Raw genomic sequence first — 18,213 nt, 5'->3', positions numbered from 1 at the left:
CCTGCCACTACACTACCGCACCTTCCATGGCTTCTATTCGTTCCCGTCCGAGGCCTTGCCGCCGTTCTCCACCTTGGTTATCTCGCTATGCCCGCTGCCGTCTGGCGTTGTCAACATGGTCAACAACCAAGAGGAATCAGGAGATGAATGTATATGGAGAGGCTGACAGTTGGGACCCACCAGGGTCATTGCATTTCGCAAGCAGGTGCCGCATTTTACAAGCCAAAAAAATACTTCCTCCTAATTGTTTGACAACTAGGTTCCACGCCATTGTCAATGTAGTCAATAAACGAGAAACTTACACAATGAGCGGATAACACCAGGGACCCAACAGCTCGCCCTGTTGTTTTTTAGTTTCAGAGAAGGAGCTCAATTGCGTGCTGTGCGGGGGCTGTGACCTGTCTAGCCCATGCTTAAGCTTTTATTAAGCACACGACGAGCCCAGTTGATATATTTTTTCTTTCTGAAATTGGCTAGCCCAGTTCTTTTTTTTGGAGAATACCGAAATCGAGGCCTACTTTCTTTTCTCAGCCCTGCCGGGCTGCAAATCTTTCAAGACGAGGAGGGATGTAAGTAGTAAGGGCTTCCCTAGAAAACGGGCTATAAGTTGTAAGAAATGGGATGTAAATTTTTAAACCAAAGCCTACCGGCAATTGCATTAAAATATCATTTTTCAGGATTTATCTACTCTCTACTCTTATAAAAACCAGAGCCAACTGGCTATTACATTAAAATATCATCTTTTCTCCCACAAGATAAACTACTCATACAAATGCATCTTCATGTTCCGTGCAACGAACGGGCATCTTGCTAGTTAAGATTCTAAATTTCATTCATTTTTTTGCGGAGAATTGTTTTTTGAATTTTATTTTGATATAATTTTTTGAATTTTATTTTTAACGCGACTCGAAATTTCATGATTAAAAGAGTTCGGACCCCACCGAAATATGCAAAATTTCGTTGAATTTTTTAGCAGTGCCCAGAATATATGGTCTGTAATGCTAATAAAAAGAATATGGGCTCCAAATATCCTTAAGAATTAGCAAATGGGCTGTAAATTATTGAAAATAATGGCTAATGGGCTGTATGCTGTTTTCCACAGATTGGGAGGCTGACTTCTGGGCCTACTAGGTTGACGATGACGCTGTCCTAATTTTTTTTTCACGCGTACGCAAGGCTTTGTCAACTTAGTCAACACACAGCAGTGACTGTTGGATGTCCATCCAACGGCTGTCGTGCTTCTTCAATCTCTGGTCTTCCTGCTCCAGCCGCCCAAACCAGCACCGGCGGGACTGCCTGCTCCCTCCTCCCGTTGCTGGCTGTGCTGCCACCAGGCCATCCCTCTAACCACCCACACATCTTGTTATTTTCCGCCAACGACAGCCTCACCCCGCAGCCGACCAGTCACCGCTCGTTCTCCCCTCAGTGTGGGCATCCGCTGCGGTGGCTTCACAGGCTCTGGGTGGTTCTCTTACTGGGCCTCGCCCTCGTCCACCGCATTTGTGCTCTCGGCGCGGCGAGGTCAACATGGTCAACAAACAACAGCCATCGGAAGAGGCTAACAGTAGAGGCCCACACAGGAAAATGCTAACTTATTACGCGCAAAATAATGATTCCTCCACCTGATAGCTGGGACCCACCCGAAGGGTCTCTGTATTTCGCAAAAAAACGTTCCCCCCGCTGTCAGCTTGGACCCACCGGAAATGCCTCCTTATTACGCACAAAAAAATGAATACTCCCCCTGCTAGCTGGGACTCACCTTGGTGGGAGGCTAACTTGTGGGCCTACTAAGTTTACGGGGATGGAGGGCTTTGTCAACTTAGTCAATATGAACGATTCTAGCTCCAGTGACTGTACGATGTCCATCCAACGGCCGTAGTGCTTCTTCAACCTCTGGTCTTCGTGCTCCAGCCGCCCAAAGCAGCGCTGGTCGTGCCGCATGCTCCTGCCTCCCGTGGCCGGCTGTGATGCCGTGGACGACTCACCGCCCCCTACTACTCCCACCGCTGGCCAGGCCATCCCTCTACTCACCCACACCCCCTGTTATTCTGCGGGAACGGCAGCCTCACACTATAGCCGAACCAGTGAACCCTCGTACTCCTCTTCGCGTGGGCATCCACTGCTGCGTCTTCCCCGGCTCCGTGTCGTCCCCTTCCTAGGCCTCGCCGTCGTCCACCGCCGTGGTGCTCTCAGCGCGGCGTGGTCAATGTGGTTAATGACCAACTTCCATCGGAAGAGTACTGTGCCTGGAGAGGCTGACAGGTGGGTCCATGGCGACCGCAAGGAAGTGCCTCCTTATTACGCGCAAAATAATTATTCCTCCACCTGACAGCAGGGACCCATCGGACAGGCCGCCGTATTTCGTGAAAAAAACGTTTCCCACCTGACTGCTGGGACCCACCAGCTACACCTTCGCATGCAAGGAAGCGCGTTCGGGCAAAAAAAACCAAAACGATTCGCCCCCTGACTGCTGGGACCCACCAGCTACATCTTCGCAGGCAAGGAAGTGCCTAACAGTCGGGACCCACCTGGTCAAAGCGTACGTAGTGTTGTCATTCTGGTCGCAAACGTGTACGTACATACTGGTCATTGTAGAGGCGCGCACGTGTCGTAGTAGAGGCGCGCATGTAGCATGTACAGGTACGTACAGCGGCCATGGTGCAAGAAAGAAAATACGGCCACATACGTACATACGGGCAGGGTCTCGAACGCCTACTAGCGCATACATAGGACCATGTCTCGTGTACATGACTGGGTCGGAACGGAGAAACAGCGCGTCGTCGTGTTCATTGGGAGGCAACGAAATGCCTCGTGTTCATGGGGAGGCAACGGAATGCGTCGTGTTCATCAGGAGGCAACGGAACGTGTGGGAGCCAACCGGCTGGGTCGGAATGGAATGTGTGGTCGTGTTCATCGAGAGGGCTTGGACGGAACAGGCAATGGAAACGAGGCCTGGCGTACCGCATAACAGAGGAAACGGCCTTGTGTTCGACTGGCCACGTTCGGAATGGGATTCTGTTCATCAGGAGGGGTCTGGCGTACCGCAAAACGGAGGAAACAGACCTCCTACAGTTGAAACGGGGGTCCTGTTGATCAGGAGGGGTGTGGCATACCGCAAAACGGATGAAACAGACCTCCTACGGTCGAAATGGGGGTCCTGTTGATCGGGAGGGGTTTGGTGTATGCAAAACGGACAAAACGGACTTGTGTTGGAGCGCTACAGTCGAAACGGGGGTCCTATTCATCGTGAGGGGTGTGGCGTAACGCAAAACAGGACTTCATGGGATACTGTTCATCTCCACCGTCGACCTCCTCCAGCCTCCACGGGCTACCGTCGACCTCCTCCAGCCTCCACGGGCTCCTGTTCATCCAGCCTCCACCGCGCGCTACTCCACCGGCTACTATTTAACCACCCCTCCACCATCTACTGTTCATCCATCCCTCCACACCACGGGGACCTGTTCATCCAGAGGCAATGCCACCACTCACTGTTCATCCCCCCCCCCCCCCGCCCCCGCGACACTCACTGTTCATCCCGGAGGCAGCATCGATCGGCTTTAGTTAGCAGCAGTAGTGAACGAATCGCTCGATCGGGTTCAGTTAATAGCCATCGATCGATCGCTCAGGTTCAGTAACGTGTAGCCTGCAGTGCAATCGCTCAGGTTCAGTTAGAGCCCAACGCCTCGCTCGGGTTCAGTTAGAGCCAACACCTCGCACACACGCGCGTACGTGTACGAGAGAAACGTGCATCGCTCGGCCCTCGACCTCCCACCGTAACCGGGAACTCCTCGAAATTTTCCTCGCCCTTGCTTCTACCACAGTTTTTTCGGTCATGGACGGCCCAAACAATGTCATGCAGCTGCTTCTCCGGCCCGCCCAGGATGAAAAGCCCATTTTCTGTCATGATTTTTTGTCATAGAAGTAGGATCCCACCACATCTATGATGATACCGGGTTTTGTCACAATTATCGTCATAGAAGTGTCATATGTATGACAGAATTTTTTTTCGTTCGGCCCAAAATGTCACGGATGTGTCTTTTTTTGTGGTATATAGTGGGCAGACACATACACATACATCTGAGAACAAGGGCCCACGTTTCGGGCTTCCGATGCCTAGCATATGGTTGATCCAAAAGAACTGTTTGTGATGAGGCAGAACAACATAAACGGGGCTTGGTAGGCCCAGAACCATCAGTAAATTTTGACTTTGTTTCTCGTAACATTGCAGATTACAATGCAATAAGTAATTGCAAATATGTTCACACTGATCAAACAAATATGTGTTCACACATAGCACGGGGCTATAAAAACTACCCACTCGAAAATTACCTCACAGTTCCTATCCTCATCACCCACAAAACTGGTCTTTCCTGTCAAGTCGTTTCGCCATGACCGGTAGGAGGAGTTTTGGGTGGGCATATAACCAGGCAGCAAATACCAAGGCCGCGGAAGCATTGGAGAGGTCCTGCCGTGAAGTGGCAGCTGCATCAGAGATGTCCCGGTGCGCCGCAGAGCCCTCGAATGAGCTCTCACGGGCACGGGAGGGCTCTCACAAGTGCACTCGCCGCATCGGCGATCATGATGAGATGGTGTTGCTGAAGTCCTTGGCCGACGACAATGACATTCTTGGTTGTCTCATTAAGCAGCAGGAGATGTTAGACGACTTCATGAAGCTGCTCGAGATCAGTGTTGCCTCAGTTGACCAGGCGACCAGCCTTGTCGAGCAACTCATGGGTGACAATGCGAAGCTCCTCAAGGCGCTCGCCGAGAAGGAGGACGAGGCCGCCGGCTGGAAGATGCTGCATGAGCAGAGTAGTGCCTCAGGGATGACGTTGGCAGCGGTCGTTGAGGAACTAATGGGGTGACTCGAGGAAGCTTCGGATCGAGCACGAGCAGGAGGTAGAGGAATCTGTGGCTGCTTTCAAGCAAAGTCGCGAGGAATAGAGGAAGGAGCTAGAGGATGTCATCTCCCGCCGATCCATTGAAGAGTAGATACAGTAGCGATCTAAATCATTGTCTATTATTTCCTTCTTCTCTTGCCCCCGTGTCTTCCGGGCTTTGTGCATGTGGCATTTAAAATTAGCCGGAATATTTAAGACAGTTATTATCTGCGCCATTGTAAATTTGTCGTTGTACTATGCATTGCCATTTTATTTGTCGTCGTATTATCCATTTCCCTATGTGGCAATTTAAATTAGGCCGGAATACAAGTTGAAAACACGAACAAAGCAAATGCGTGCACGGCAGACTGCTCACATGCGTCCCGTCGAGCCTGCATGGTGGAGTTCTCGCGCTCGTCCCGTCTAATCAAACAGCTGCACGCACACCACTTAGTATGGTTAAATATTGACATGGTTCATATAATACAACCGTTTGTGATATTGACGTGTCAGCTTATTGTTTCAAAAAGGACTTCGTTGGCTACTAATGTGTGCACCTCTTCTCAAACTAGACAATTATTTTTACCACAACATATATGTGCCATGTCATGAAACCATGTCAAGTTTCATGTTTTTTGGGTGAATTTTTTGATTTACCAGGATATAAAAACCGAGATTCTCAATGTTTCAGGACGACGACAAGTTTGTAATTCATTCCCATTCGTTAAATGAGACCTAAACATGCACCCAATGACACATGTATGATTTCCCACCCATTTTGCTTCACTGGAGCATGTGCTTGTAGTTCAAACTTGCATTACAGACTACATTAAATATGTAGAAAACTTAATTAGTAATATATACAATGGTCAAATGAACCGTAAAAAGTTTGAAATTTTGGCACAACACTCCTGTTATTCTATATTGCTTGTAGAAAACAAAGTTCAAGGCTTGAAGAGGCAACGATTATCGTTTCGCCAACCGAAACCACGAGGGTTGCGAGAAGCTTTGGTTTGTAAGAGGCTTGTAATATAATTTCACCCAAATTGGACAATTATATGTACCATGTAGTGACACCCTGCCAAGTTTCACGATTTCCTGGTGAGTTTTGGATTTACAGAGATTTATAAACCGAGATTCGCAATGTTTGTGGCCAAGGCGGGACGGCGAGATGGTTGAATTCATTTCCATTCGTTCCATGGGACCTAAACATGCACCACAAGGACACATGTACATTTTTTCTAGCCATTTTGGTGCACTGGAGCATGTATTTGTAGTTCGGATTTGAATTATGGGCATTAACTGCCTAGAAAACTCAATTAATGAATAAAAAGGGTCAAACAAACACTAAATAATTTCAAAGTTCAGCATGAATCTCCCATTGTTCCGTGTTGCGCGTCGAAGAAAATAGGAGGCTAGAAGAGGGAGCGATTATCGTTTGGCCCACAAGGGGACACGTTTCCCTATCGAAACCAAGAGGGTCCTTGCGACAGGCTCCGGTTTGTAACTGGTTTGTAATCAAGCTTGAACCAAATTGGCAATGTTTTTACCATGACATATATGTGCCATGACGTGACACCTACCACCTTTGATGACTTTCTAGTGAGTTTTGCATTTATGTGGATTTAAAAACTGAGATTCCAAATTTTTGAGGATGAGCCAGGACGCCGGTAAGGTTGTAATTCGTTCCCATTCCTAGCATGGAACCTAAACATGCACCCAAGGACACATGTATAATTTTTATAGCCATTTTGGTGAACTGGAGCATGTATTTGTAGTTCAGATTTGAATTATTGACATTAAATGCTTAGGAAACTCAATTAGTTTATAAAAGGCCAAATGAACCACGAATAAGTATAAATTTCAGCATGGATATCATGTCGTTCCATGTTGCCTGTAGAAGAAAATACCAGGCGAAAAGAGGCAGTGATTACATTTTGACAATAAGGGGAACATGTTTCCCTATCAGAACCACAAGGCTTCATTGAGTGAAGTTCCGGTTTGTAAGAGGTTTGTAATAAAACTTGGCCCAAATTGGACAATGTTTTTACCACGACATATATGTGCGATGATGTGACACCATGCCTACTTTCATGACTTTCTGGTGATTTTTGGATTTATAGGGATTTAAAAACCGAGAGTCCAAATGTTTGAGGACGAGCCAGGACACCGATACGGTTGTAATTCATTCCCATTCCTGGCATGGGACCTAAACATGCACCCAAGGACACATGTATAAATTTTGTAGCCAATGTTGGGAACTGGAGCAAGCATTTGAAGTTTAGATTTGAATTTTGGGCATTAAATGCCTAGGAAACTCAATTAGTGTATAAAAAGGCCAAACGAACCCTGAATAAGTTTAAATTTCAGCACGGATATCCTATCGTTCAATGTTGCCTGTAGAAGAAAATACAATGTGAAAATAGGCAGTGATTATGTTTTGACAACATGGGGAACACGTATCCCTATCGGAACCATGAGGCTTCTTTGAGAGAAGCTCCGGTTTGTAAGAGGTTTGTAATAAAGCTTGGACCAAACCGGACAATGTTTTTACCATGACATATATGTTCCATGATGTGACACCATGCCTACTTTATGACTTTCTAGTGAGTTTAGGATTTATAGGGATTTAAAACCGAGATTCCAAATGTTTTAGGATGAGCCACGACGCCGGTACGGTTGTAATTCGTTCCCATTCCTGGCATGATACCCAAACATGCATCCAAGGACACATGCATGTATAATTTTTCTAGCCATTTTGGTGAACTGGAGCATGTATTTAAGGTTTAGATTTGAATTATGGACAAAAAATGCCTAGGAAACTCAACTAGTGTATAAAAGGCCAAACGAACCCTGAATAAGTTTAAATTTTAGCACGGATATCTTGTCGTTCCATGTTGCCAGTAGAAGAAAATACAAGGCGAAAGGAGGCAGCGATTATCGTTTCCCCCACAAGGGGGACACGTTTCCCTACCGGAACCACGAGGCTTTCTTTGAGAGAAGCTCCGGTTTGTAAGAGGCTTGTTATAAAACTTGCACCAAAATGGACGAAAACATTTCCTTGACATATATGTGCCATGTCGTGACACCATGCCAAGTTTCACGATTTTCGGGTGAGTTTTGGATTTACTGGGATTTGAAAACATAGATTCTTCTCAAGAAATGTTTTCAAATAGCACACAGTTCACTCATGAAAGCCATGTGCCTACCAAACCGTGGCTGATGCCCGCCTCCCCCCTGCCGCACGCGTGATCTGAGTCATGCATTCTGATTGGCCAGAACCCAAACCCCACGGACCGTACGTCTACACCGTTGGATGCTCCCAGATCGAACGACAACCCTCAGCCCTTTTGATAGCACATGCAGTACGTGGGTAAGCACTATGCGCATGCGTCGTGCTAGCTCATGCTTCCTTCTCTTCTACATTTTCTAAAAAGGCTATTGTTTCCCGCCACTCCTCTCATCGTGTAACACCCCGGATGTAACTTTCCATAACTGTAACTCCAACTCTTGCCATTTCCTGCTATGTGATATGTTATTTCCTTCGTGGTTGGGTTTTTGTCTTTCGTTTTGCATTTTGTTCATGTCATGCATCTCATCTCATAGCATCATGCACATTGCATCTGCAAGTTTTCATAAAGCTTGCATCGGCTCGTAGTTGCCGCGTCCCCCTTGCTTTCGTTGACTGTTCCGAGACCAACCTTGTTCTTCGTTTTCCCTCTTGTCTAAACCGGAGTCTCTCCGTACAATGCACAGACCCCCTCGTGTGCACGTCCAAAACTCCCTCGAACCCGACCCGGGCAGTTGTTACCGATGGGTCCGGATAATCTCCAAACATCCGTAAAATATCGTCGTTTCTTTGTTGGACTCTCCTAGCATTTTATTCTTAACCGTCCGATTACGATCAGAGGGTCCAATCCCGCACGTTTTGGACGTTCTTCTATATATAGACCAATCCCCTAGGTAGCAACCCTAGAAATCCTCCCCCTTGTCCTATCGCGCCGCAGCCACTAGCTCCACCCAGTCGCCTCCCTCCTCGGGATCTCCTCTCGCAGCAACCACTGCTCCACCTGGTCTTTAGCGCCGGGCCAACCAGTGCTCGCCTTGCCACCATCGGCTCCATCCAGGCAGCAGCCTCCACCTCCTCTCTTCGAACAATCCTCGCGCCCGCCTCCAGATCGAGTAGGAGGCTCATTCCCGGCCTCCTCCTCCCTCAACACGCCCGTCCTCAAGCCCCTTCCCCGAGCCTCCCCGTGCTCCTCGACCTCCCTTCGTCGTCCGGCGCCGCCGCCGGCAACCGAACCAGCTAGCAAGATGAGCCCCATCGCGCCTCCCCTATCCTTCCTTCCCTCCTGCCTCATTTCTCACCTTCGCTGATCTCTCTTTTCTTGGACAGCAGAGCCGCCATGGGAGCCTCGCAGAAGCTTCCCGCAGGCCGCCTCCTCGCCAAGTCCCACCATGGCCACCCACTAGATCTGGCCGGCCTCTGCAACCCTTGCCCGTTCACGGTCGGATCCCGCCGGCAGGGCCCCATCCCCACCGCTGGCGCCCCTCCTGTTCGCTGGCCGTCGTCCCCTGCTTCGCTCGCTCGTCTTCCTGGAACGCACGCATCACCAAGTCCCTGCGCCCGTTGACCCGACCTCGTGGGCCTCGACCCTGTCCGGCCCAGCGAGCGCCCTCCTCACCGAGCTGGGCCTTGGCCCATGGTGAGAAACCCCCCCAGCGCCCATGTCCTGTTTTGGCCTGTAGCTCTAATTCGGCCCATGACTTGTTTTTTTCCTGTGCTGTGAATTTGTCATTAAATCCTAGACATGCTTATTACAAAAATGCCCCTATTTTAAACTACTAATAACTATTTAACCATGCATCCAAATAAAACATGTCATATACGTAACATGCTTAGAATTTCATCTAGTTTCACAATATTCCACTTTCATCCATGTTTAAAATGTTTAAAATGCTATTTGTTTAAATTTGCTCAAATGCCATGCTAAAATGATTTATTTCATAACTAAATAACCGTATCTCCGAATTAAATAAACTATATATGTAAATGGGGTGGAAAAATTCATAGATTAACTTGGTGCACTAGATTTTCCTGTTTAACAACAATAAATATGTTTTAGGGCAGAACAGTACCAAATTCGAAATATGGACATGAGGATTTTCCGGAATTGTTGTTTGTTGTTCCGGCCTCATTTAAACTTGCCTAGATAGGTAGTTTTATTATGTTTCACCTCTTGCAATGTTACAACCTTGAATATTGTTGGGTAGCATAAATGGGAGTGGACTAAATAATTGTATGTGGTGTTTCGTCAATATTCAACCCGTTGCATATTGAGCTCCACTTAACTTGTAGTGTTGTTTGTGCACTTTGCCATGCCATGCCTCATTAAACCGGACATGCATCATACTTGTTTGTGCATCATGCCATGTTTATGCTTGTGTTTACCATGTTGTTTGCTTATTTCCGGTTTGTTTCTCTCGTTAGCTTCGGTTTCATTCCGGAGTTGTGAGGATTCGTTCAACTACGTCCATTTGTCTTCTTCATGGACTCGTTCTTCTTCCTAGCGGAATCTCAGCCAAGATGACCATTACCCTCGATATCACTTCTATCTTTGCTTGCTAGTTGCTTCGTTCTATCGCTATGTTGCGCTACCTATCAATTGTTTACCATGCTTCCCATATTGTTATGTCAAGCCTCTAACCCACCTTTCCTAGCAAACCGTTGTTTGGCTAAGTTACCGCTTTTGCTCAGCCCCTCTTATAGCGTTGTTAGTTGCAGGTGAAGTCGAAGATTGCTCGATGTTGGAACATGTTTTTGTTGGGATTTGGGATATCACAATATCTCTTATTTTAATTAATGCATCTATATATTTGGTACAGGGTGAATGGCTCGGCCTTATGCCTGGTGTTTTGTTCCACACTTGCCGCCTTAGTTTCTGTCATACCGGTGTTATGTTCCTTGATTTTGCGTTCCTTATGCGGTCGGGTTTATGGGAACCCCTTGACAGTTCGCTGTGAATAAAACTCCTCCAGCAAGGCCCAACCTTGGTTTTACATTTGCCTAACAACCTACTAACTTTCCCTTGGGTTTCCGCGAGCCCGAGGGTCATCTTTATTTTAACCCCCCCGAGCCAGTGCTTCTCCAAGTGTTGGTCCGAACCGAGCGATGTCCGGCGCCCCCTGGGCAACCAGGGTCTATGCCAACCCGACGTCTTGCCCATCCGGTGTGCCCTGAGAACGAGATATGTGCGACTCGTATCGGGATTTGTCGGCACATTCGGGCGGTCTTGCTAGTCTTGTTTTACCATTGTCAAAATGTCTTGTTATCGGGATTCGAAGGCTGATCGGGTCTTCCAGGGAGAAGGAATATCCTTTGCTGATTGTGAGAGCTTGTGATGGGCTAAGTTGGGACACCCCTGCAGGGTTTAAACTTTCGAAAGCCGTGCCCGCGGTTATGTGGCATATGGGAATTTGTTAATATCCGGTTGTAGAGAATTTGACACTTGATTTAATTAAAACGCATCAATCGTGTGTGTAGCCGTGATGGTCTCTTCTTGGCGGAGTCCAGGAAGTGAACACGGTTTGGGTTATGATTGATCGTAAGTAGTCTTCAGGATCACTTCTTGACCACTTCTAGATGACGACCATTGCGTAGCTTCTCATCTTACTCTTATTTGCGTATGTTAGTCACCGTATTTGCTTAGTGCTTGATGCAACTCCACCTCATCCCTTATCCTACCCATAAGCTTAAATAGTCTTGATCTCGCGGGTTTTCAGATTGCTGAGTCCTCGTGACTCACCAGATACTATCACAACAGTTGCAGGTGCCGATGATACCAGTGTAGGTGATGCAACCGAGCTTAGATGGGAGCTCAATGAAGATCTTGGTCGTTGCTATGTTTCATTTCATATTGATCAGTAGTGGAACCCAGTTGGGACGATCGGGGATCTAGCAGTTGAGTTATCTTCTTTTCTTTTGGCTTCGTACGTAGTCGGACTATGTGTGTACTCTGAATGATGTATGGATTATATGTTCATTGTGTGAAGTGGAGATTGTAAGTCAACTCTTTATCTCATTCTTGTTCATAACATGGGATTGTGTGAAGATGACCCTTCTTGCAACAAAACCACCATGCGGTTATGCCTCTAAGTCGTGCTTTGACACATGGGAGATATAGCCGCATCATGGGTGTTACACATTAGTTCCCCCTTCTCCCATTGGTTTCCCGCTACCAATGTCAGTGGTCATTGAAGGCTAGGCGGCGACAAACCAGCCACGTAAATATTGCACACAGTTTCTAAAAGAATAATTGTGCGTGATAGGAGGGAGTACGTTCCATAGTGTGACCAGCATGAAACGCCTTAAAGGCAAGGAGGCAATTCCTATCAGCAAGGTGCCGCTTCCCATCCGCTAGACTAGTCGAATAAAATGCAGAAGTTAAGCATGATCTGGATGGAGTAGTCCAAGGATGGGTGACCCGGTGGGAAGTTGCATATCTCAAAATTCATTTGTGGACTATGATGATTATATAGTGATGTTAAATATCTCTATAGTGACCTGACATGATGATTATATAAACCTTGGGATCCTTGTTTTGCTAATTTGTGGACTATGTTTTTTTAGATTATTTTTTGCTGTAAAATCACCACGACTGCGCCAGCGCGAGCAAATGGTGCAGGTACTGGCTTAACCGTGTGCGATGCAAGTGAGCTATAAAATCACGAAAGCGCGAGCAAATGATGCAGGCACTGGCTTAACCGTGTGCGATGCAAGTGCATTGTAAAATCACCATGACCGCGCAAGCTAAAGGCGGGTAAGTTTATTTAGAAATTAGGATGAACATGTGTGATAGACTAGCTAGCTAGAAATATAAAAACAAACTACCCACCTTGAGCATTTCAAATATCGGCGGTTCCGCCATTTTTCCTTATTATCATAAACGCATATTCTTATTGAACCATGTGCGATCTTGGGCACTCCTGCCCTGCATCAATTCCTTTACCCAAATTTTAGTAGTCGTCGTACTTCAACCGTCGCCCACACTCTTGCAGCACCGACCTTATAGTAAAATTAAAGTAGCCAAGGCATTTGAACCGTTGCCCTCCCTCATCCACCACCATCTCCACCCACCATTACTAAAAAATTTAGTAGCTGCGGCGTATCCTCAAACACCACCACCCCCATACATAGTCCCCCCGTCCGCCCCTCCCCCCTCGAACCCTACCTCGTGGCTGCCACCGGCACCACCACCAACCCATGCTGGTCAGCCCATTCCTCCTAGCTTAGATAATAAAGTTTAGGTTACCCAGCGATTCCCATACCGTCGCCCCACTCCCTTGAGTTTTTAGATGAAGTATGTGGTGTCCCCCCTGCCAGATCCACATTCCCTGCTCCAGAATGTTGCAGCCTAAGCTCGACCATGTACCCCGGGGAGCCCGGCCAGCTTCGGCCAAGAAGAGGTTGATCATGGCCTCTCCGGTGGACGTTGGTGAGGTGGCCGTCGTTCTCCCCAACCTGTCGATCCCGGAGCAACACATAGCCACGGAAGCCGATGAAGACGTTGACTACATTTCCATGTCGAAGGCTGCATGTTAGCGGGCTTGTGTATTACCGTCGACAGCGAGCTCGGGAAAGTTTCCTACAACATCAAGCTCGTCGACAGCGACGGCATCACGTGGGCCATGTTACAGGTTACGTGGTCCATCCACAACCCCTCTGGTTCAACCACCGTCAATCTCTTCGACAGCCCTGCCGCTGATCTCCTCTGCCAAGCGGTCAAGGATTTGTGATCCTTATACTCCATCGAGCCCATTCTATCATTTCTTAAGGACACTTTCTATGGCGGCGGCTTGGGATCTTCAATTGCCAAGTCAGATCTCATCGACCATGACGACGACCACGAGGAGGGCACCCACAAAGGTTCTTCCAACGTGAAACAACCCATCTGTGACATCAGATAGCGCACCATGGGTCTATGCTCTTCCAACTGGAAGGATCCCATCCATGAAATGTGAGGCAACATGCTATCAGCAAATCTTACCTTTTCTAGCTTGCCAACCCGTACCCTTTGTTGTAGTAGCATTTGTCATGCGGTGCTAATAACTGTGCCATGTTTAATTATTTCAGTATGAAAAAATGTATTGTTCAATAGGGCTATGTGATGTTTAAGTATGAATTGTCCACTTCAGTTTCACAAATGGATATATTTGGTTGTTTATAGTGAGTAGATGCCTTGTTTATCTGTGTTTGGTTGTTAGGTTGGTTGAAGTGAGCATTTTTCTAGTTATCAAGCCGATGCCTTGTTTATATGTATTTGGTTCTTATTGTGGTTGCAGTGAGCATTTGTCTAGTTATCAAGCAGATGCCTTGTTTATCTGTATTTGCTTGTTAGGTTGCTTTTTTTAGCATTTGTCCAGTTTTCAAGCAGATGCCTTGTTTATCTGTATTTGCTTGTTAGGTTGGTTGCCATGAGCATTTGTCCAGTTTTCAAGCATATGTCCCGTTTATCTATATTTGCTTGTTAGGTTGGTTGTAGTGAGACTCTGTCCAGTTTTCAATGGCTACATTTGGTTGTTATACTGATCATTTATCCCTTGTTTATTTTAGTCATTCACAATGTGTTGTTCATTATGTGCAAGTCGGAACTGTGCCGCTCGACTGCATCAATACCAGTTTGAACGGCTATATTTGGTTCCAGTTATGCCTGGTGTAGTTAACACATGCCTTTTATTTCAGTTTTACATATTTATCGAGTGATGTTTAAACAATACAAGTTTGAATCGCAATATTTGATGCCTGTTAAGCCTGCTGTTGGCAACATTGCCTTCCATTCTATACATGATTTAACAGCATGCTGAAACCAACGCATTCAAGCTTTCATTTGGATATGATATTTTTTACCTTTGCTATATTTGTTTGATGTTAAGGTTGCTATATTTATCATGCCTTTCCACTACTTATGCAGGACTAAAATGGGAGCGGCCACCATTTTCCGCCGAGGTTAGCTTCATCGCTCGGCTTGTACTCCCACATCGTTCCATAATGTAGTGCATATAGATGCATGCCTAGACACTAGTTAGCTTCTAATATTTACTTGTTGCTTGTAGGTACATATGCCCTTAGCAAGGATCCACACATCGACCCTTTTTGTGTATGGGGCAATGAGATATTCATGAACAAGCATCAAGTGAGGAAACTGATAAGCATTATTAGCAAAAATATACGAATGGTGGTGAGGGAGTCCCGGACTAGGGGGTGTCCGGATAGCCGAACTACCATCATCGACCAGACTCCAAGACTATGAAGATACAAGATTGAAGACTTCGTCCCATGTCCAGATGGGACTTTCCTTGGCGTGGAAGGCAAGCTTGGCGATACGCATATGTAGATCTCCTACCAATGTAACCGACTCTGTGTAACCCTAGCCCTCTCCGGTGTCTATATAAACCGGATGGCTTTAGTCCATAGGACGAACAACAATCATACCATAGGCTAGCTTCTAGGGTTTAGCCTCCTTGATCTCGTGGTAGATCTACTCTTGTAACCCACATCATCAATATTAATCAAGCAAGACGTAGGGTTTTACCTCCATCAAGAGGGCCCGAACCTGGGTAAAAACATCGTGTCCCTCATCTCCTGTTACCATCCGCCCAGACGCATAGTTCGGGACCCCCTACCCGAGAACCGCCGGTTTTGACACCGACATTGGTGCTGTCATTGAGAGTTCCTCTGTGCCGTCGCGATCAGGAAGGATGCCTTCTCCCGTCTTTAAAGACGGCACCGTTGTCAAGAGAGTTTGGCCGCCGGCTAAACTGTCCGGCTAGGTGGTTTTCTTATGACCGCCTGTTCGGCCACCGCTCCGACGATGACCTCTCAGGTCATCAAAAGCGATCTTCACGTCAGCCCGGAATTCGCCGAGCAGTTAGATCCGATTGAGCTCTCCTCTGTAAACGAGCTCTTCGATTGCATCACCGCCCTGGGAGTCGCCATAGACTACGATCAGATTGGGCTTAAACCCGATCTGAGAGAGATTAACTCTCCTCAGGCCACCCACCACGTTGTCGTGGTAGAGGAACAATGCGGCAACCCTTCTTCTACATTGAAAACCAACTATGTCCGGATTCCCGATCCCTCCAAGCCGGATTCCCACGAAGGGACGAACGCTAATCAAATACTGAACTTAGAAACGGGCATCGGACTAGATTCGTTGGAAAGCATCCAGCAAGTCAAGCTTCCAAATCCAGAAACTTCTTGGCCTTTGAGCCTCAGATCGGGCGGGGTTCCGAACTTGATTCCACCCGCCCACCCAAACATAAGCGATCTATCTCGAATACGCAAGAGCCCGATGAAACAGTACATCATTACTGGGCCAGATTCCTCCTGGTTATGAACAGGATAAAGGACTGCTGCGAAGAAAGCGCGATTTCAATTTTCTACAACAATTGCACGGAAAAGGGAATCATGAATGCCATAAGTCGTCGCGAAGTTACATGCTTCATCGACCTAGCGACTATCGTACAAAAATATTGTGCGGTAGAGAGTGCCAGGAACACCGAAACTAGGTTTTGGGACAGTCCGGCCTTGACCACAACCCTAGTCCGAAGTAAAAGGGTGCGCCATACTCAAGCACCTGGGTTAAAAACCAAAAAGCAAAGACCCCCTAAAGGGCATGGAACCGTACTGGAGGGCTGGCTCAACGGACCCTGTAAAATCCACAATACAGAGGGCGCCACTCCAACACACAGCCTTCGAGCATGTTGGATACTACGGCAGGTGGCCAAAAGTGGCGAAGGCTTTTTAGCCCCGGGCAAACAGCCCAGCAGTACCGGTACGGTATTAACAGTCTTCGAGACTTTCGCATCAAATAACATGCGAAAACGAACAATCCGCGACCTCGCCGAAGTCTACCAAGTAGCAACAGCAAATCCATGGAGTGACACGGCTATCACCTTCAACGCCAGCGACGAACCTAAATTCCGAACAGCTAGAGCACCAGCCGCATTGGTCCTCAGTCCGATAGTGGACGGCTTTCGCCTTACCAAGGTACTCATGGATGGCTGCAGCGGATTAAACCTCATCTACGAGGAAACCCTTCAAAAAATGGATATTGACTGGAGCCACATCGAGCGAAGCAGCACAACCTTCAGAGGGATAATCCCTAGTCGAGAAGTACGCTGCACAGGAAAAATCACACTAGATGTAGTGTTCGGCTCACCAGACAATTACAGGTCCGAGGAGGTCACGTTCCAAGTGGCCCCATTCGGCAGCGGATATCACGCTTTGTTACGGCGAGAGGCATTCACAATCTTCCAAGCTATACCCCACTACGGGTACATGAAGCTCAAAATGCCCGGACCCAATGGGATAATCACTCTTGCTAGTGATCCAGATACAGCACTCCACGCTGAAAATAAGACAGCCGCACTGGCCCTAGAGGCATTGTCCGAAGCCCTAGCGGCAGAGGAACTAACTACGCTGCGCTCCACGGTGGATAGGGACGATGTGATACTCGATAAGAGATCCAAGTCCACCTCTTTTAAACCAGCAGATGAAATAGTCAAATTTCAGGTCCATCCAACGGACCCCACAAAGACGGCCTCCATTGGGGCACAATTAAGTCCTGATGTCGAAGCCGTACTACGAGAATTCCTTCGGGAAAATTGGGATATTTTTGCCTGGCACCCTTCAGACATACCAGGAATCCCATGCAGGCTGGTAGAGCACAGCGTAAACATCCTAAAAGGATTCAAGCCGGTCAAACAAGCTCTTCGGCGATTTTCCGAACCCAAAAGACAGGCAATGGGAGAAGAGCTAGCCAAACTCTTAGAAGCCGGATTCATCAGAGATATAAAACATCCGGACTGGCTAGCCAATCTAGTAATGGTACCAAAAAAGGACAAATCCTGGCGCCTCTGCGTCGATTTTAAAGACCTTAACAAGGCCTGTCCAAAGGTCCCTTTCCCCCTCCCTCGCATCGACCAAATCATCGATGCTACCGCAGGGCACGATTCATTGTGCTTCCTCGACGCATACTCCGGATACCATCAAATCAAGATGGCAGAGAAAGACCAGGCCGCAACGGCATTCATTACTCCATATGGGCCATTCTGCTTCAACACAATGCCCTTCGGACTCAAAAACGCGGGCGCAACATATCAGCGCATGATTTAAACATGTCTGGCTACCCAGATAGGCAAAACAGTAGAGGCATACGTAGACGATGTGGTCGTCAAGACCAAACATGTCGAAACTCTAGTAGAAGACTTGAGGGTGACATTCGACAACCTCCGAGCATATGACATTAAGCTCAATCCGGAAAAATGCGTC

The sequence above is a fragment of the Triticum aestivum genome, chromosome 2B (assembly GCF_018294505.1).
Source record: "Triticum aestivum cultivar Chinese Spring chromosome 2B, IWGSC CS RefSeq v2.1, whole genome shotgun sequence".
Classification (NCBI taxonomy): Eukaryota; Viridiplantae; Streptophyta; class Magnoliopsida; order Poales; family Poaceae; genus Triticum; species Triticum aestivum.
The sequence above is the reverse complement of the archived record's forward strand: the minus strand, read 5'-3'. Positions refer to the sequence as shown.